Source organism: Saimiri boliviensis, chromosome X (assembly GCF_048565385.1).
Source record: "Saimiri boliviensis isolate mSaiBol1 chromosome X, mSaiBol1.pri, whole genome shotgun sequence".
NCBI lineage: Eukaryota > Metazoa > Chordata > Mammalia > Primates > Cebidae > Saimiri > Saimiri boliviensis.
Window position 1 is genome coordinate 6,639,900 of NC_133470.1, and position 20,565 is coordinate 6,660,464.

At 45.8% G+C, this 20,565-nt stretch overlaps 1 protein-coding gene across 3 annotated transcripts in view; it reads left to right on the top strand.

The window, feature by feature from the left end:
- SHROOM2 (shroom family member 2) overlaps positions 1-20,565 on the top strand; it is a 165,103-nt gene that overhangs the window by 58,758 nt on the left and 85,780 nt on the right. The window lies entirely within an intron of this gene.

Sequence of the window (20,565 nt, forward strand, 5' to 3'; positions counted from 1 at the left end):
GGAGGTTCCCTCACGTTGCCCTGTTTAAGTCCTCTCTTGCTATTATAAAGATATAAAGTTCAAAACTTTATTATATAGTAAAACTGTTAATCAATTGTTGACCATTTAAACTGGAATTTAACTGAGAACCAAGGATCTTCCCCAGGTGACTGAAGTCTGTTGTATTCCTTCAACTTCTAGTTTTGAATTAACAGGAGTTCAGCGTATTTGGAGACAGGCCTGTCACTACCTTGTTCTGTTCCGTTAAAGAGTTATGGTCCCGTAGAGAGGGCACGCTCGTTAAAAGCAGTCTCTCGTGAAGTGGATCAAGATGTGTTGGAATGTAAGGCATGACTGCTAGCTGCTGAGCAATTCACATACTTTGGAGGAGGTTAGTGCCCATGAAAAGGTTGATGTGGTAATCAGAAAAAACTCCAGGCTACCTCTGGGCAACATATTTGGCTAATGCTTTAATTGGAACATTTAATTAACCCGACTTTTTTCCCATGCTTTGCTTTTAAGAAGGATCCTTCACTCTCTGCCTTGGCAGAGGAGGGGAGACCAAAGAAATTACCCTCTAATTCCCAGACCACCTGCAGGCGTTTTCCAGCTGAGATTAGTCTAGCTCCTTGCTGGCTCTTCATGGCATCTGAGGCTTAGTTCTTATTGCCACCACCTTGAAAGTGCTCTGAGCTGAATCTACCAAAGGCTTTCTCTTTCTGTTATGTCCACCTTCCTTCTGGAATAAGCTGTGACTTCCCGTTACACCTTATTAGTGCAAAAATTTATATGAATTGCAGTTTTAAAGACTGTCAAATTTGACCTGCAATAAAATTAATGATTGTAATTTGTCATGGCAGAATTGTAAAGCTCGAAGAGATCTTTAGGATTGAACTGATAGTTTTTTTCGATAAGGAAACTGAGGCCCAGAAAGGGTCACTGGTTTGTCTCTAATATGTGTTTGTATCTCTGGGGAGAGCTGGAAATGTACCGTTTAGCCAGTGGTGCCCATGCAAGCTAACAATGGATGGATGTAGACCTACTATGTGCCGCACTCTGCATTCCTCGGTATGCAGCGGAACCAATCTAGAAAAGCTGGCATCTTTACAGCCTTGAGAGTATGCTTCTCAGTGGGATTGTGGATAGTTTCCTCTTTAATAGGAAAGCCTGTTTTCATATAGATGTATTTCTTGGGTGCTGACAGATCCAACACCACCAGCTCTTAAGCGAGCCCGTGTTTTCTGCTTGGGACAGGATCCAGAAGTATCCCGTGGAGGGGTCGGGCACCCCAGATCCACCTGCTGGGACTCCAGGAGAGGCATGGTTGAGCAGCTGATGAGCCCCCAGCTGCAGATTCTTAGGAGGACTGAGGCTTGGGGCAGCCTGGTATCATTCTGGGATGTTCAGTGGCCACACCAGCAATTCTTTGTGCTTACTTGGTAGCCCATCTCTTGTAGCTAATAGAAGCTACATCAGTTTCATAGGGCTGTCTTAACAGTACTTACCACAAAGCTTAAAGCAACAGGAATGTATTGTCTCATAGTAAAGAGGCCTTGGCCAGAAATCTGCGATCAGGGTGTCTGCAGAGCCTCCTTCCGAAGGCTCTAGGGGAAGATCGTTCTTTGCTTTTCCTGCTTCTGTGATCCAGGCATCAAGCCAGTCTCTGCGTCCATCTCCACGTGCTTCTCCCCTGTTTATCTGTGTCCATATTTCTCTCATCTTTTGTGGACACCGTCATTGGATTAGGACCCTCCGTAATCCAGGATGACATTATCATCACCGGTCACACCTGCAATGATCCTATTTCCAAATAAGGCCACATGCACAGGTTCTGGAGGTGAGACTTCAGCATATGTTTCTGGAAGACATAATTCAGCCCCATAACAAAGGGCAATACAGTGTTTTGAGAGAGGATCTGTGTACAGAAAAGTGCTCACATTGTAGCACAGACATTGATGGATTTTCACATAGCAAACCATACTGTGACCCCACCCAGATGAAGGGATAGAAGAAATAGTCTTAAAAAACGGATATCAAAATTCCATGCCTTATAGAGAAAGCCTCTCTTGGAGAGCATTTTCCTAAGACTCATTAGTCTAGTTTGTGCTTTTAGGGTGAAATCTGGTATGTTGTTGACACTTCAGACCAGGTGCACTGTGATAAAATACCCAAGGATGTGGGTACTATACCACAAAGTACGAAGGACAGATTCACTCTTTAACCCCAGCGTCCTCCTGAGAACTCTATTGTAAAGCATATTGGTATAAACTAAATTGCATTTTGAATAGGAATAATTAGATTTAAGTTAGAGATTCTGCCAAAAATCGCTTTATCACATGAATGTTGGATGTGAGCAGTTACATCATAAAAGAAGAAATATACCACTCAGAAAAGAAAAAACAAAAAATAAAAATAAAGAAGAAATGCCACTCAAAGATGTGACTGCCAGTTTAGGAGAGGCTTTGGCTATCCGGCCATTGTTTCGTGTTTCCATTTTGGGTTCGTTGTCTATAAAGGGGAAGGGGTGTCTGGCTGGCTCTCTGGGTTGGATAGTGGGAGGAGACCACAGCCCACATCTAGTTCCAGCCTCTTGTCACACAGTTGAGGGACAGGAGCCTAGCTGAGATGGACCTTCTGAAGACACCTGGACAGGTATCACAGTCGCCATCCCTTTACCTTGCATTTTCTTGTGTTTCAAGCTGTGGTGCATACTGATTCCAGCCCTGCTGTTCTTGTGAAAGTCACACACACAGTGACCGTCAACAGCAACCCACTGATCTTCATGGCCCTCAGTTTGCTTTTCTGTAAAACTGAGAAAGAAATACTTGATCCTCTGATATTAGTAATGGGGGTGAGGGGAAGACGTCAGTTCCAAAAGGTACAGTCTTCCTGGAGAACATGCGACTTGACTGAAGCCCTGATAGAGCCCTGACCTCTCATCCTACAATCGTTTTTAAGAGAGGGAATCACAGCTGGGCGACAGGGAGTTGAGAACTTCTGCTGTAGTGGTTTGAGCAATACAGGATGGCCATATTTAAATTGGGATTGTACTGTGGAGAGTTATATTAAATTAATAAGGTCAGGAGAAACAGAAACACGGGAGTTGGACCTTGTTGCAGCCTCCTCCTTGGTGTAAATGGCACGTGTAATCTTAGTGTGTTTCATGTCAGAACCCCATCAAAGAATGCCACGGGTAAGTCTGTGACGTGTTTCAGGGCGTCTTTTTAAAGGAGATCCAAAAAATTAAAATTTATCTTTTCCTTTTTAATTGTGACTATTTTAAATTTTGTTATTTAAAAAATCACATATGTGTAAGTAGTCCACTCTTAAAAAAAAAAAAAAAGGCATCCTATCATATCTTGGCACCCTCAATGTCAAAATGCGATGAAAGGACCTTTGCTCGTTGTGTTAGGCATTTTAGCTCTGTTCAGAATCTGTCACTGTTACCTGCACTTACTTTGTTTTTCAAATTTAAGGGCAGATTTTTTTTTTTTTTAATCGGTCATGGAAAATAGCTGATGCGCCAATTTTTGAACTCGACAAAAATCCCAAATATTCCCATATTAATCCAAACAGATAATTTTTGTTTTTGCATCAAATTTTGTCCCTAAAAAGACTGAACAATACAGGATGTGGAGTGAAAAAAGGCTGCTACGGTTTCAGAAGCAGCTTTGAAGCTGAGGCTTTTTGCCAAGGAAAGTGGAAACTGCCAGTCCCAGGAAGAAGTGATGGACCCATCCTTGACTTGCAGGACCATGGGGTGTGTCAGTTGCCCCGTCGCCTTGCCCTTCAAACTCTTGCCCACCGCGAACTAGGCACACGCTTAACTCAGTGTTGTGGCACATGGCTGACTACTGTGGGTTTTAACTTGGAAAAAGCAGAGGTGGGCAGATTCCACCATCCCGGCAGAAGGTAGCACACCGCCACCCCCACCAAAACGCATTAAAAGCTTCCTAAGTTGCTCAGCTTTAGCTGAGGCTGAGTGCTGCTGTCTCAGAAGAATTAATTACTTTGAATGGGAGTCATTTTTTTTAAAGACTTAAGAATGTTTCTTTCTTTCTTTCTTTTTTTTTTTTTTAGCACAACCGAATGAACTTGGGAAAAATAAATGCTTTGCGTTGAGAGTTGTCTGCTGGAAAAAGTCAACAAAGGGCTTCTGGGTTTTGTTCAGTGTTGTCTTGATTAGAATGGCATAAATCTTAAGTACTTTCAGAGGAGGCTTACAAATTAGAGAATAGTTTGGCTGTTTTGGTTTGATTCTAACGAGAGTTCAGCATGGAGAAATAATACCACTGATGAGATGCGGAATGTGTTTAGCATAATAAAAAACTACCTCCGTGTAGTCCCATTTTTAGGGCAGATGCAATTTGTGTCTTAAAAACATAAAAACAGCCAGACAATATCATTTTTTTTGCTTGTTTCTCAGACACATTAATAGATTATACCCCTCCATGGTTTTACATTTTAATTACACAAATGAACAAAGTTTTGCTCTTTAGAACTATTTTGTTGGGTGTTGGTTTTTAAGTTACAAACATCGAAGAAAAAATCATCTGGACTTCTATAATGATGAGTCTTGAGACATGTCAGTGCTTTCTGGGAAGAGTCGTTCCATTTTTCTAACTGCGTCACTGGGGATCCTGGACCAGAGTGTCTGCCCCTGGGATGCAGCATCGTCCTGAATGGCCCGCTCCCAGCACCTCTGCTTCTGGCCAAGTGGCTGTGCTATTCCTGGCCTCTGTGACTCTTCAGGTCTTTCTCTCCCAGATGCATGGTAGCTGCTGCATCCCCAGGCATCCTGTCTTTGTTTAAGACCAGAAGAAAAGGGAAAGGGTGGTACCAGACATTTCTGCCCCTTTGATTGCAGAGACAAAGGCTGTCTTCAAGCCTGCAGCTGACTTCTGCTTTTCCCCTATCCGCCGGGACCGCACACGCCACCCTGCACTGCAAGGGGGCACGAGGCTGCTCCAGTCTCCGTGGTGGATTCAATATTAAGGAGGGCAGGGCTGAAGGCTGCCAGGGATCCTCTGATGTTAGTAATGGGGGACAGAGGACGACATCAGTTCCAAAAGGTGCAACCTTCCTGTAGAACATGGGACTTGCATGAAGCTCTGAGAGAGAGGTCAACTTTGAAGAGGCAGAAAGAGGACATGCAGGTGCCTAGCCTGCTTTCACTTAGTTTTAAAAGCAAAAAGATTGCCAACATTTGCGGACACAGGGAGGTTACCCACCCCGCCCCCCAAATTCTAGATTTTTAGCTGCATTAAACACACTGCAAAATCTGTGTATCCTGGATGCTCACTTCTCCATGCCAGACGTGGAGTAGTACCTGCTCCTTCAGAAAGGAGGACCCTGCCCCTTTGCCATGAGGCTCAGTGCTCAAGGCTGTAGACCGCATCTTGAGGGCATGTGTTCTGTACATGCAGCCCCTCCACTGGCAGCAGCCCCTCCCAGGCCCTGCGAGCCCTGGGATGTGCACTCCAGGGCTTTTTGTTTTCCCTGTGTTACCTTCATAGGCTTTGCTGCCGAAGCTGTGACAAAGGCATCACTGAAAAGGGTTTCTGAAAAAGGAAGGATAGCCCTTGTGATGGGTGAGATCATCTGTATGTTACCCAATAAAAAGTCAAAGGCTTGAGGGGCCCTCTGAGTTCACTCCAGGGAAAGGTGCAGCAGCCTCGCTCGGAGCCCCTCTAGGCCTCCCCGACATTGCATGGTGGCAGCATTAGATTATCTCACGGACCAAGTCCCATCTCTTTGAAATCACGGTAGGATGGGAATGTCCATGAAAGTAAACAGCTGTGCGTTCTGAGAAGCGGGGACACTTTGTTCTAATGGCCAGCAGTTCTTTTTCCTGTTTCTTGATTGCATATCACTGTTTTCAGATAGCGTTTTCACCTTGAAAACTGTGAAATTAAGGTATCCCAGTCATCTCTGTTCAAGTGGGTGCTTCAGTGATGTGAAGACTTGCTTTCAAAAGCTCAGCGAGTCCACGCACGGTAGCTCACCCCTGTAATCTCAGCACTTTGGGAGGCCAAGGCGGGTGCATCACCTGAGGTCAAGAGTTCGAGACCAGCCTGGCCAACATGGTGAAACCCTGTCTCTACTAAAAATACAAAATAATTAGCTGGGCGTGTTGGTGGGCACCTGTAACCCCAGCTACTCAGGAGGCTGAGACAGAAGAATCGCTTTGAACCCAGGGGGCGGAGGTTGCAGTGAACCGAGACCACACCACTGCACTGCAGCCTAGGCGAAAAATGAAACTCTGTCTCAAAAAATAAAAAATAAAAATACAAAAGCTTGGTGAGAAGGAGTGAGAATCTGGGTAGGTCTGTGTTCTGGGTTGGCTGGAAGCCTGCTGGGGGTGCTTTGACTGGACAATTCTTGATACGTCTAAGATGGACATGAGGCCGGACGCAGTGGCTCACGCCTGTGATCCCACCATTTTGGGAGGCTGACGTGGGTGGATCACCTGAGTTTAGGAGTTTGAGACCAGCCTGGCCAACATGGTGAAACCTCATCTCTACTGAAAATACAAAAATTAGCTGGGTGTGGTAGCAGGTACCTGTAATCTCAGCTACTTGGGAGGCTGAGGCAGAAAGAATTGCTTGAATCTGGGAGACGGAGGTTGCAGTAGGCTGAGATTGTGCCACTGCACTCCATCCTGGGTGACAGAGTGAGACTCCATCTCAACAACAGCAACAACAACAAAGATGGACTTGAAAGACCAGGAATATGGTACAGGTTTTGTTTTTCCCTCTCATGGTACTAAGAGGAAAGCAGGGCTTTGGACGGAACGTCGCTTATCTCTGATGATTCTTTTCCTGTCTGTCCATCCTCTCCAGAAACATTGCCTATTGCGTTGTGACCAGCTTTTGTATAGAAAAGGAAGAAACCGAGATCATTTGGGTTTTGTCATTGGGGAGACACTAGTCTTATTGTGAGATGAGAAGCTGGTAACTGTCAGCAGGGTTAGGAGCAGAGAGTGGCCATGTGCCCCAGGCACCAGAGAGGCCAGGAGATGGACAGAGTCCCTCGTTGGAGACAGTAGGGTTCAGGGTGGCATCCTGAGGGCTGAGTGCGGGCAAGCTGGGCATAGTGTGTGCACAGCAGCGATGGGGGTACATGGTGTTTCCAGAGGGGACCCAGTAAACAAAGCTCTGCAGGCAAGAAAGACCACTTTCTCTCGGGAGGAAGGACAAAGGGCCTGTTGTTGCAGTGTGTGATGTTTGGGCAGGGTGGGGATGGTGTCCAGAACAGCAAGGCTTGTTTTGCATGGTGGTGAGTAGGACTTGATTAAATGCGGTGGCCTCCTCCTCCTGCCCCGCCTGATCAAACTGCTCTTCTGCATGGCTGCTGGAGGCGAGAGAGAGGATGAGTTGTGTGAGGCCAGTGGTGGCCTGCTTCCTCCCGTGGTAAATGCGTGTTACAGGGCAGGAGGTGAAAACGTGACTTTAGAAGGGCCTTGGTTTTGTTTCTCTGTCCCACGTGAGCCATGGGTGACCATTTCTAATACGTCATCCTTTTTCTGTAATATTGGTTCTCCCCTGCAGGCGATTTTGTTCTCCAGAAGACATGTGGCAACATCTGGAGACATTTGAGTTTGTCACAACTGGGGGCAGGAGGATGCCACTGGCTTCTAGTGGGTGGAGGCCAGGGATGCTGCGGGGGCCCCTGCAATACCCAGGGCGGCCCTCACGGCAAAGGATGATCTGTCGCCAAATGTCAATGGTGCTGAGGTGAAGGGGCGTGGTTTGGAGTATCCTGTTGTTTATCCATGTTTTATCTATTGGAAATTCGGTAAAATAGCCCGTTTTTAGCCCTTACAGATGGTCCTGGTATGCACATTCTTCTGTGGGTCTTTTCATTAACATAGATGCACATTGCTGAGTTGCAGGTCACTCCGTTTGTTTCCCCAGTCATGACATTTTTTTTTCTTTTTTTAAAACAGAGTCTCACTCTGTCACCCAGGCTGCAGTGCAGTGGTGATTCTGGCTCACTGCAACCTTCGCCTTCTGGGTTCAAGGGATTCTCTTGACTCAGCCTTCTGAGTAGCTGGGATTACAGGCATGTGCCACCATGCCTGGCTAATTTTTGCATTTTTAGTAGTGATGGTGATGGGGTTTTACCATGTTACCCAGGCTGGTCTCAAACTCCTGACCTCAAATGATCTGCCCACCTTGATCTCCCCAAATGCTGGCATTACAGGCATGAGCCACTGTGGCCAGTCATATCAGTTTTGGTATTCACCCCGTATTCAGCGGCTGCAGGTGTAGGGAGTGGCGCAGATGGCCGTTGACAGATGAGTGGATAAGGAGAAGGTAGAGCATGCACACAGTGGAATATTGCTCAGCCTCAAAATGGAAGGAAATCCTGTTACCTGTTGCCACATGATGAACCTGGAGTCCATGATGTCAGCCGGAATAAGCCAGTCCTACAAGGCAGATACTGTATGGTTCTACCTAGGTGGCATATCTGGAATAGTAAAATTCATAGAGGCGGTAATAGAACTCAGGTTGCCAGGGGCAATGGGGGACTGTTCATTGGGTACACTTTGGGTTTTGCAAGTTCTAGAGATCTGTTACGTAACAGTGTGATTATATAGTTAATGCTACTGAACTCTGTATAATTAAAATGGTTAAGAGGATACTTTTATATTATGTTTTTGTTGTTGTTAGAGATGGGTCTCTGTCTGTCGCCCAGGCTGGAGTGCAGTGTATGATTATGGCTCACTGTAGCCTTGAAGTCCTGGATCAAGTGATCTTTCTGCCTCCGCCTCCCAAGTAGCTGCGATTACAGGGATGTGCCACTGTGCCAACAACAAAACTGTAGAAACCTGGTTTCATTGTATTGCCCAGGCTGCTCTCAAAACTCCTAGCCTGAAGTGATCCTCCTGCACTGACCTCCCAAAGCACTGGGATTACAGATGTGAGCCATCATGCCCGGCCTATGTCGTGTGTTTTTGAAAATCGCAATTTAAAATAAAAAAGCATTGCAGTGCTCTCGTCCTTGGGGCATCTTGCTCCTTGCAGTCGTTCTGGAGTGTGTGGGTGGCACTGTCTACTCTCCGCTCCATCTCCCAGGCTGCACAGGCAGGCCGAGGCCAGCTGAACATTTGTACAGACCCCTCTTCCGTCAGTGTTTCATTAGGGAGTAGAGGCGCTGTGAGTGTCTTGGGGCAAGGAGTTTATTAAAGGAATCAGAACGTACGTGATTGTGGACAGAGGTTTGCAGGGAGAGTTGGGGGGTCCTGCACAGTTGGTCACACCCCCAGTGCCTCCAAGAACCTGTTCATCCAACTTGGGGAGAGGATGTACCCTGGGAGCCCCAGGGGAGGCTGGCCCTCCCGGGTCTGAGCCAAGCAGTGGGCGGAGGCCACTGTTGGGGAGTCATCAGTTGGGAAGAAGGGGATGTGAAGCGGTGCAGGGTGCAGTGTGAAGTCAGGCTGGAGCCTGCCGGACACCTCTGCAGCCGTTTCTTGCCCCATGTGACGGTGATGTGACGTGATGGGACAGTGGCTGCTGTGTCACCTAAACTTTCAAACCTTGGGCAGCTTCCTCTTTTGATCCAGTCTAACAAAGAACCATACAGTAACAGAGATTGTGGAGAATGCAGTTCCCATTTTAGCCAAAATGGCTGGCATTAGACTTGAAGTTAGAAACCTGACCTGTGATGTACTCCCAGTCTCCAAAGGGCCAGCTGGGGAAACGTGTACCATTCCTTCATTATTCCCTGCTTGATTGTAAATACATGGTATTTAAACTGTGCCACATTTTACAGAGGTATTTGTGTCTTAGCCTGAGAGTTTAGCTATCATTTAAATCATGACTTTTCTTTGGGGAAATGTGGCCTGGTTTCCATAATCTACTTAGGATAAAACTTTTATAAAACAGCCCATTTATAAACTGCAACTTTCTGCATTTATGAAGTTCTCTGTAATGCTTTAGTAGCTAAAGATGGGGAAAAAGGAAACTTTAAGTTAGGTTTAAAGTAAACAATAAGAGTATCTAGGGTAACTAAGCTTTTGGGTTATTTCAGACAATCTTACATAAAAGAGCTTAGAAACGACTCTACCTAAATAGCTCTAAGTATTGTAAGTCAAGAGGGTTCCCTTTACCACTTAAGCTCCGGTTTCCTCACGTTATGATGAGAAGGGATAGTTTGTCACTGGTCCTGAGAGTGGAGCAGCTGGCCTAGGTCCCACTGGCACTTTGGACATGAACAAATTATAACAGCAGCAGGGTCAGTTGTAACTGCTTGTGGCATACTCCAGAGTTCGCAACATATTTTCCTAATTGTTTCACTGTGATTGTCCTGGTTGTCCTAGGGTGTAAGACAACCAGCTCTTACCACCATTTTTGGGGTGATAAAACCAAGAATAGGAAGCATTACCCAAGATCGTGTACTTAAGTGGTAAAGGCAGGCCTTGAGGACCAGATCACTCCTCATCTTTTCAAACATTTGGGGACCCCACCCTCTGATGTGATTATTCCCTGTCGGCCACCAGGGGGCTCCTGTGCATGTCCGGCACTGCACTTGCCTCATGGAATTTGTATCAGCCAGGCTCCAGTAAGGAGACAGAAACCACACAGTAGTTGAACAGGAGTGCTTCATAGGAAGCGGGATTTGGTGCATTGACCAAATCCCACCACGCCCTCGTGCTTACGACTTTTCTGTTTACAAAATCAAGGTTGAACAATTGCCACAGCATTCCTGTACATGCAAAGCTCATAATATTGACACTATGGCTCTTTGTGAAAAAGTTTGCTTACCCCCAATGTAAATAACTGAACTTGTGACAGGTTATTGTCTATTATGGACCAATTATTAACTAGTATCTACTACAGGTAAGGAGAACTCTAAAGAATACAGGAATAGCAGATACAGGGAGCAGTCACTCCCCCCAGGGTGGGGGCACAAAGTACCTGAGGAAGGAAGAATTTGGAACTATTCTCCCCACCCCCTGGAAAGCTGAGATTTGGATCTCAATGGAGGCTCGTCCACTGTGTAGTGGAGAAAGTCACTGAGGGCCACTGCTGGCTGGAGAGCAGGGAGCTGCCCCCAGCATGCCAGTGAAGCTCATTAGGAAGCTGGCTGGACTGTCTGTGGGACTCAGTGGAAAGCCACCAAGGAATTGTCTCTAAAAGTCACTGGGAAGCTGCCCGCCAGAGCCGCTGTGTGTGCCATGTGACTGCCAGGTCCCACTGGAGCAGGAGGGGAGGAAAGCACACTGGAATTATGAAGGCAAGCCTTTTCCACCGCCCGCGTGCCTCTACCGCCCTCTGCTGACGGTGCCCACCAGGTGCCAGCCAGCGCTGGAGAAACATCCACAGGGTCCTGCTCCAGGATCACCATGTGGGCAGTGAAGGTGCATTTGGGGTGCAGAGGCAATGCATCGCTGACTGGCAGTGTTGCAACAGGTTGTCTTCAGATCTGCATTGTAAATTCCTCTGACACACGATAGTGTTCCAGAAACCCTCCCTGAACGTTGCTCTCCATTAACCATCTCTTAGGTGGGTCTTGGCCTGTGCTCGCTGATGGTCAGGACTTGGCCAGGTCCCGAGGCCCCAGGACCTTTGCCACATGTGGAGAGGAGGCACACGCCTCTGGGCTCTATGCTGCCCTCCCTCCAGGAAGACTCTCACCCCATGCCACAGAACACGTACTCCTCCTTCAGTCCCATACGGTTGGCCTGCAGCTCCTGCCTGCCTGGGGCACATCCCACTCCTACCCGTTTCTCCCAGTCACTCCTGGGACAGTCAGCCTGCCTTCCATTGCTCTGTGGAAATGCTGTCTGCCAACTCAGTCTCCGCCACCTCCACGTCGTCACCTCATCTCCTGATGGCGACCTCTCTGATGGACTCCCTCCACGATTTTGGGAGCCACATGTCCCCTTTTCACCTTGCCGATGACCCAGCCCTAGGCTTTCTATCATGCCACTGTCTTACCCTGTGTGTCCGTTAGCATGGATTTGTCACCTGGTGCAGCCACATCCTCGTCCTGGTTCTGTCCTCATGCCTCATCCTCGCTCCTCTCTTTACCATGGGGCCTCTTGCGGCCCAGCCCTCATTTTAAGGAGAGATGAAACAGGTATTTATTAGACCTTTGTGGGCTAAATACCTTCTTGAGCATCTAGTTCCAAACACACGAGGAGGGTTTTTGGTTTATTTTGTTAGTGTTATTTATTATTATTTGGTATGTATTTCTTAAGAGATGGGAGTCTCACTATGTTACCCAGACAGCAGTGCGGTAGCTCCTCACAGGGGTGCTTATAGCACACTGTAGCCTCCAACTCCTGGGCTCAGGTGATCTCACCTCAGCCTCCTGAGGAGCTTTTTTGGACTGTTTTTATCATTTTTCTTGCTTTCTTACTATTTTTGTCAACTATGAAGGAAGGAATTTTTTTCTTTCCTAATAGAGATTTTATTGGTACTTTGGAAGGTCAATCAGAGCTGTTTCAATTTGTACCCTGTTCTTAACGTCCTTACAGAAAATCTAAAGAGCTGTGTCGTTGGATTCTTTTCCAGGTACTCCAGCAACTTTCCAGCTGAAAACTTGGAAGCAAATTTTCCTTAAGAGGCCAGGAATTGTTATGACTTTTTGAAGTCTCAGCAGCTTCAGGTGGTGGTTTCCATCTTTAGGAGCACGAGTCTGTCTCAGGGTGAAACTTGCAGTGTAGATGACATGTTCTCAGGATATTTCACAACTTGCTGCCTTGCTGGATGGGCTACGTTTCCTTCTCCAAGTGCCAGTGCCTTCAGATGCTGATGAGCTGTCACATCAGAAGTCACAGTCACTCACCATTATCAGCAACACTGCACACGCAAGTTTTCAGCTTTTCATAGCACATTAACAAAGTGATTAGGAAGACCGACTGCCACGACCAGCTGGGTTCCAGGGTGCATGTCTTTCTGATAGGGAGAGCCAGGATCAAGGAGTGCTTTTTCTTCCGAAAAGGTTCTACTCATACACAACCCATGGGCTCACACCTACAATACCCCCACTTTGGGAGGCCAAAGCAGGAGGTCAAGGCAGGAGGATCGCTTGAGGCCTGGAGATTGAGACCAGTCTGAGCAACATGCTGAGACCTCGTCTCTACAAAAAATAAAAATAAAAATAAAAAATTAGCTGGGTGTGGTGACACATGCCTGTAGTCCCAGCTTCTTGGGAGGCTGAGGCAGGAGGATGCCTTGAGCCTGGGAGTTCAAGGCTCCAGTGAGCTGTGATCGCACCACTGCACTCCAGCCTGTGTGACACAGCGAGACCCTGTCTCAAAAATTAAAAAACAGACCTGTGAGTAGAAGTAATTTAAGCTGCTCAAGACATATTAAATGCATGACCATAACTCCAAATTGCCAGTCAGTATGCTTTGTGTTACAGGATATGAAAACTGGCCACCCAGCCTGGCACCCAAGATAGTCAAAGCCTCTCATATAATATTTACCAAAAAACAGCCCACAAATGATTTCACCTCTTTAAAGAAAAAAAGCACTTATACTTTAAAAATGGAATGAGGTGAGATTCTCTCCTTAAAAATGTTTAGAGAACTACTAAAGACCTTGTGTTTACAAAACAGTTGCTGAAAGTATTCTCCTGGCATATAGGAGAAGGGAGACAGGGACTGCTGAGCAGCGAGTGATAGTCATCAGGTTTTTTCTCCCCTGCTTCCTGGGAGCCTGGACTCTGCTTGCGTTTATGCTCCGCTTCCTGCAGGTCAGTCTCAGCTTCGTGCTGAGCCACTTCAGCTCATTTGCCCTTTGTGTCCCCTTTTCTCTTTTTCCCCTGAGGATTTATCCTTTCCTGCTGCCGTTTTGGGCTTCATTTCTACTTTTGTAGAAGCAGGTTGAGCCGACAGCCTGGCGGACCTCCGGGCTCTGCCTTGGCCACCCCTAGGGCTAAGCTGACCTTACCCTTGGTCATCTTGGCGGTGCCTGGTGCCTGCTGGCCAAGAGCCTCGTGAGTCTGGGGGCGCTGCAACTCCCTTTCCTGCCCCAGCCTCTGGGACCGCAGCAGCGGCCAGGAATTTTTTTTTTTTTTTTTTTTTTTTTTAAGTCTCAACACATTTGGGTGGGGATTTCCATCTTCTAGGGGCTTCCCTGTTAGTAGAGCGCAAGTCTGTCTCACAAAGAACCTTCAGGGTGGACAAGGTGTTCTCATCTATTTCCCAGTGTGCCTCCTTTCTGGATGAGTCAGGCTTCCTTTCTGGAGGCACTCAGCTCAATTAGAATGGGTAAGAGTTAAATTCAGCAGACTGAGAGGTGATTTCAGAGCTTGTCCCATCGGACAAAAGGCATTTTGTCATCGTGCAGTTATTTTATCTCTGGAAGGTGAAGCATTGTTGAGGTGGTCAGAATTGATCAATTGCGGATGTGACTCATGGCCCTTGAAATATGCTATTGGATTTTTTTAAAAAGCTGCTGCTTCTCTCGTTTTGATCTCTGGTCACTAATTTTCCATATCCCCTCAAACTGAAATCCCTGCGGCAGGTGACATGGCCAGGCTTCCTTCCCAGCCCCTGGAGTTGGTGCATTACTCCCTTGATTTTCTCTGCGGGTATTGGCTAGGGCCTTTGTTTCCCCAAGAGTTGTGCAGAGATGTAGGGGTAATTCCCATCAGGGTCGTTGTCCTTGTCATTTTATTCTTATTGCCAAAGAAGTTCACTTGTGTGTGACTATAAGACAAGTCTCCCAGAAGCAGCTGCTGTAGCGATGAGCTCACTCCCCCATTGCCACGGCTGCTTTGCCGGGCCCCCACGGCCTGCAGGAGAGCGTCCAGAGTCCCATTCCGGGGCGGGGTCCTTCTCTTCCCCCTCAGCTACCCTATCTTCAGACACTCCCCTGCACACACATGCATGCCTCAGGCCTCCTGCCTCCACGCCCTTTTTCACAGGGAAGCCTCTGCGGAAGGCCTTTCCAGCCTTTCTAGTTGCTGTTTCTATTTGGAGGCCTCCTTATCTCCACCCCGAGACAAAGGGGCACATCCCCTTCATGCTGCCGCTGCAGGACCCCAGTTGTTTTCAGCGGGAGCCTGCCTCCCCCGCTGCACTCAGGATGCCCTCGCCCTCATGGGACCTGATTCAGATTGTCTCTTCAATGAAGTATCAACAACTTTGTTCCAGAAAAAACTTTGATTGACTGTGTTTTTTTTCCTGCTGTTCCTAGAGAAAATATTTCCATGAGAACAATGAGGCATTCTGTACGTTAGGAGATGTTGAACTCTAATCGGGCCATAAGAGTGAGTTTCCGTACAGAAGATCAGTTAATAACTCAGGCAGCAGTGTGTGGACTTGGTGCTTTGGGTCTGTGAGTGCCCACAGCATGGCACCTGGGCTGGCATCGTCGTGCATTGGGGGTGATTAACTTCCCGACTTTTTGTAGAGGGACTTTTGAAGTTAGAGCAAGTGAGGCCAAAGATTTTTCCTGAGTACTGCAGGACAGAACTGCCTCATTGGTGGCGCTGGCACTCCACAGACACTAGGCAGTTGTCACTAATCAGTGCAGTGCCGAGTGCTTCCTTACCTTGTAGACCTGGGACTATGACAACATGAGCATCATTGTGGTGCCATCACGCATATGCCACCTTAGGGATGCTGCAGTCCCATTCCTTATCCTGGGAGAACTTGTGCCAGCTGTAGGTGTGCTGTCCACCAACTTTAAGCCTAAGTAATTCTACTGAACTTGAGAAGTTCCGTGAGGCAAAGAGAATAGAATGGCGCTTTTCAAAGCTGCTGCTGCTTTTCCGACTACTTTCCCCATAGCGCCGTGAACATGTAGAGGTGCTTTCTCTGGATGAGGAAGCCCGGGATAAAAACGACAAGTTTATCTCCCAAAGCAAAACATATTCCTGCTGGGAAATGTAGGTGGAGTGTGGTGGGGAAGGCAGATAGATGTTGTGGAATGCAGTCTTCGTGTCTGGAGGGGTAGCTAAACAACATCATGTTATCCTTTGTAGTGAAGTTGGAGAACCCCACCCAGTCACCACTGAGTCAGACACAGAACTGTGTCACCCTGTAAAAGCTGTCCCAAGACCCTGCAAGCCGTTATTCATCATGGCTTTGCCTAGAGTTTCCTCTGATACTCAAATTCAAACATATCATTGTGGAGAGAAGGACACAATTTTGTTTATTTTTATTTTTATTTTTTTGAGACAGGGTCTCGCTCTGTCACCCAGGCTGGGGTGGAGTAGCATGATAATGGCTCACTGCAACCTCAACCTTCTGGGCTCAAGTGATCCTCCTGCCTTAGCCTCCTGAGTAGCTGAGTGCTACCGTATCTGGCTAATTTTTTACTTTTTTTTTTTTTTTTTTTTTTGTAGAGATAGGATTTCTTTTGCTGTATTACCCAGGCTAGTCTCGAACTTGTGGACTCAAGTGATTCTTCCACCTTGGCCTCACAAAGTGGTGGGATTGCAGGCATGAGCCACTGCTCTCAGCCCTAGACACAATTTTAAAGCTCACCATGTATCTCTCTTACACTGGGTTAAAATAGTTTCCTTGATTTTATTTTTTTATTTTAATTTTTAAAATTTAAAAAAAAATTTTGAGACAAAGTCTCACTCTGTCACCCAGGCTGGAGTGCAGTGACACAATATCAGCTCTGCAACCTCCACCTCTCAGGAGCAAGCAATTCTCATGCCTCAGTCTCTCGAGTAGCTGGGATTACAGGCGTGTGCCACCATGCCCAGCTAGCTTTTTTTTTTTGTATTCTTAGTAGAGACAGGGTTTCACCATGTTGGCCAGGCTGGTCTTGAACTCCTGACCTCAGTTAATCCACTTGCCTTGGCCTCCCAAAGTGCTGGGATTATAGGTGTGAGCCACAGCACCCAGCCTCTTGTTTTTAGATATTGGGGAACGTATAACTTTTTATTGTGGTAAAATATACATAACATGAATTTACCTTCTTAATGATTTTAAAGTGTACCTTTCAGTGATGTGTTAAGTACATTTACACTGCTGTCCAACCATCCCCACTGTCCATTTTCAGAACTTGCCGTCTTCCCCAGCTGAACCTCTCTGCCCATTAAACACTAACTTCCCACTCCCTCCTCTCCCCAGCCCCTGGTAATCACCCTTCCACTCCTGTGTCTATGATTTTGATGACTCAGGTACCTCAATTCAATTGTACAGTGTTTCTCCATTTGTGACTGGTTTATTTCACTTAAGTATAATGTCCTCAAGGTTCATCCATGTTGTTGGCCTGTGTCAGAATTTCTCTCCTTTTTTAAGGCTGAATAATATTCCCATTATATGTGTATATATATATGCCATATTTTATCCATTCATTTGTTGATGGACATTTGGGTTGTTTTCACCTAGAATTCATAATTGTTTAAAGGCAAAAACAAAATAAGATTCTGTCCTTTGAAATTTGTTGTGTTTTTTTCTTGTGGTTTTTTAATGCAATCAAATTGATTATGAATAAAGTATCAAGGTTTTTTGTTTTAATTTTTGTGAGCACATGATAGATGTATTGATGTCCTTAGAAATTTATGATGATAGAATTATACTTTGTAAATGTGCATTTTTGCTTATGTTTGTAACCCCAGCACTTTGGGAAGCCAAGGCAAGTAGATGACTTGAGCCCAGGAGTTCGAGACCAGCTTGGGTAACATAGGGTTCCATCGCTACAAAAAAAATAAAAATAAAAATTAGCTGGGTGCGGTGGTGCGTGCCTGTAGTACCAGCTATTCAGGAGGCTGAGATGGGAGAATTGCTTGAGACCGGGAGGTGCAAGCTGTGGTGAGCTGCGATCACGCCATTAAGCTCCAGCTTGGGTAACAGAACGGGACCCTGTCTTCAAAAAAACAGTGCATTTTTGGACACTTTGAAATAGAGGCTAAATTAGCTTTCTAAGCAGATACTTCATTGGCATGTGACTGGTATTGTTATTCTCATAATTCTGTTACTTTGGTTAATATTTTTATGTTTTAATTTACTACCTAAAATGTTGGATTCTTCCCCTTAGTAATTTTCTATGCTTTTTTTCTAACTCATTAAAGGTGTAAGTTAAATTCTGAGTTTTATACCATGTTTCCTTTGGCAGTAGAATTAAAATTGGGAAAAATCTTCTATATTCGTAGAGATTAATGGTGAAGTCTCTTAAATGAGCTAAACGTCTGTAAACATATATTAATTATTTTCTTTTGCCACTTTACTCTGGAGCAAGTTTCCCAACATTGTAACATGAAGTGCAGTTTAGGGGAGAAATATCTACTATCAGAATGCCAATCCTTTTACCTCTTTTTGGTAAATTGTATGTTTACATTGTCATGAGGGTCTCTCTCTTGGAAGAACGAGGTTATTGTTTATTCTGGATGAGGTCAGTTGTAGACCGTTTCAGCTAAAAATTGTGAGGAACCGATTTGTTATTTCTAAAGCTTTGAGTTGAGTTTTTGATATTTGACTTGTTTTGCATTATATTCATGACCATGATTAATAGCATCTGCATGGCAGGTAAGCTGTGTTATCCATTGTGATTACAAGGAAATGAGGAAAAAGAGACCAGAATTTTTAGGGTCTGCAGTTGGCATCTGTGGATAACACATGGATAGAAATAACTTCTGTGATCTTTCAACAAGGCGGAATTCCTGGCAGGCAAGAAAAGCCACTAAAGACCCGAAGTCTCCAAAACAGAAGACCAGCTCCAGGATGCCAAGAGTTTCCTTGGAATCCCTGGACCCCAGATGTCTGTAACTTGCCTCCTTATCCACACCTTATGTTTACTGTCTTTCCCACCCTGCCTGGATACCCTTTTTTGGTTCAGGGGGAAATAGAAATGAGCGAAGTCAGCCACATCAACACTTAAGCTTTCTAGCACTGAAATACAGATGTGCGTCAGTCATTCCAGCCCCAGCACTTAGCAGTGGCCTAGAGAAACAGATAAGGCCCTTCATCTCTGATCCATCCTCTTTCCTCTGTGCAGAAACCTGGGGTGAGGGTTGCTCCAGATCCCCAGCTTCTTGGCTGGCCCCTTGGCCTCCCTCTTGGGGCATGTCGACACCCAGTCTCCACCAGGTATCGCCTGCATTTTGCTATCCCTTGGCTGTGTGTACAATCTCAGTGGGTGGAAGCTTATTTACAGTCTATAAAGACATGGGGATAAAATCGTCTAGAACTTTTGAAACCAGTTGTTGACTGAAAAAATTGCTGCATATTTTTGTTAGGAGTGGTTTCTAAATTTTGTTTATGGTATTGACTAGCAGTGAATAATTGCTTTATTCACAAGAGTTCAGTTGTCCTCAGATCCAGGTGGAGATTTCAGGAAAATATGCAGCTTCAGAATTGAGGCATTGTAAGTTACTTAGCACCTAGCTTCTCCTGGCCACCCACCCCAAGAAGTAAGCTTGAGTCTGAAACACCTAGCTTTTCAACTCCCGCAAGAATGGATGGCATTAGTTTCAGGCTCACCTTTGGAAGTTATTCTCAGGTTAGCCAAGGCATGCAACTGGGCGGCAGTGAACTTGAAAGCTGTATGCTGATGTGCTTATAACCAGTAATTTTTTCTTACTGTTTTTTTTTTTTTTTTTTTTTTGCAGTTTATAAAACTTTTTGGTGTAAAACACGGTTGGCAAACCATTTTTGGAACAAGCCCGGTAGTAAATATTTTTGGTTTTGTGGGCCAAGGGACTCAATTCTGCCCTGTAGCAATATGTAAGCCAATGGGTGTGGCTATATTCCACTAAAACTTTTGGGGGTGGGAAGGGGAGAAAAAGCAGCTGACTGGATTGGCTCAGTGGCCACAGTTTGCCAGAAAATGGCCAGATTAACTGGAATGAATTGCTGTTGAGTTCCATTTTACTGTATAGGAAAATCTACGTTAATAAAAATTATAGAATGTAGGTCGGGTGGGGTGGCTCATGCCTGCAATCCCAGCACTCTGGGAAGCTGAGGCAGGCAGATCACAAGGTCAGGAGCTCGAGACCAGCCTGGCCAACGTGCTGAAACCCCCATCTCTACTAAAAATACAAAAATTAGCCAGGCGTGGTGGCGTGCACCTGTAATCCCAGCTACTCAAGAGGCTAAGGCAGGAGAATTGCTTGAATGGGGAGGCAGAGGTTGCAGTGAGCCGAGATTGCACCACTACACTCCAGCCTGGATGACAGAACGAGACTCTATCTCGAGAAAAAAAAAAAAAAATTGCTATAGAATGGATGAGATTCAAGCTGCTAGGAAGTCAGTCAATACACACTGAGAGCATACTGTGTTTATTTCTGAGTAGTGAATGTCTTAACATACACAGCATGGTATAATAGTCTGATTAGGGCTATGACAAAATACAGATACATGTTAGCAAGGATGTGGACAAATTGGGACCTTCATACATTGATGGTGGGAACGTAGAACAGTGCAGCTGCTGTAGAAAACAGCCTGGCAGCTCCTTAGGTTGTTAAATGTAGTTATTATGGGCTCAACGATTCCACTTCTAGGTCTGTATTCTAAAGGAGTGAAAACATAGGTCCACACAAAAACTGTACCCCCATGTTCATAACAACATCATTCACAATAGCCAAAAGTCGACACTGATGAATAAACAAAATGTAGTCTGTCCATACAAGTGAATGTTATTCAGCCATAAAAAGAAATGAAGTACT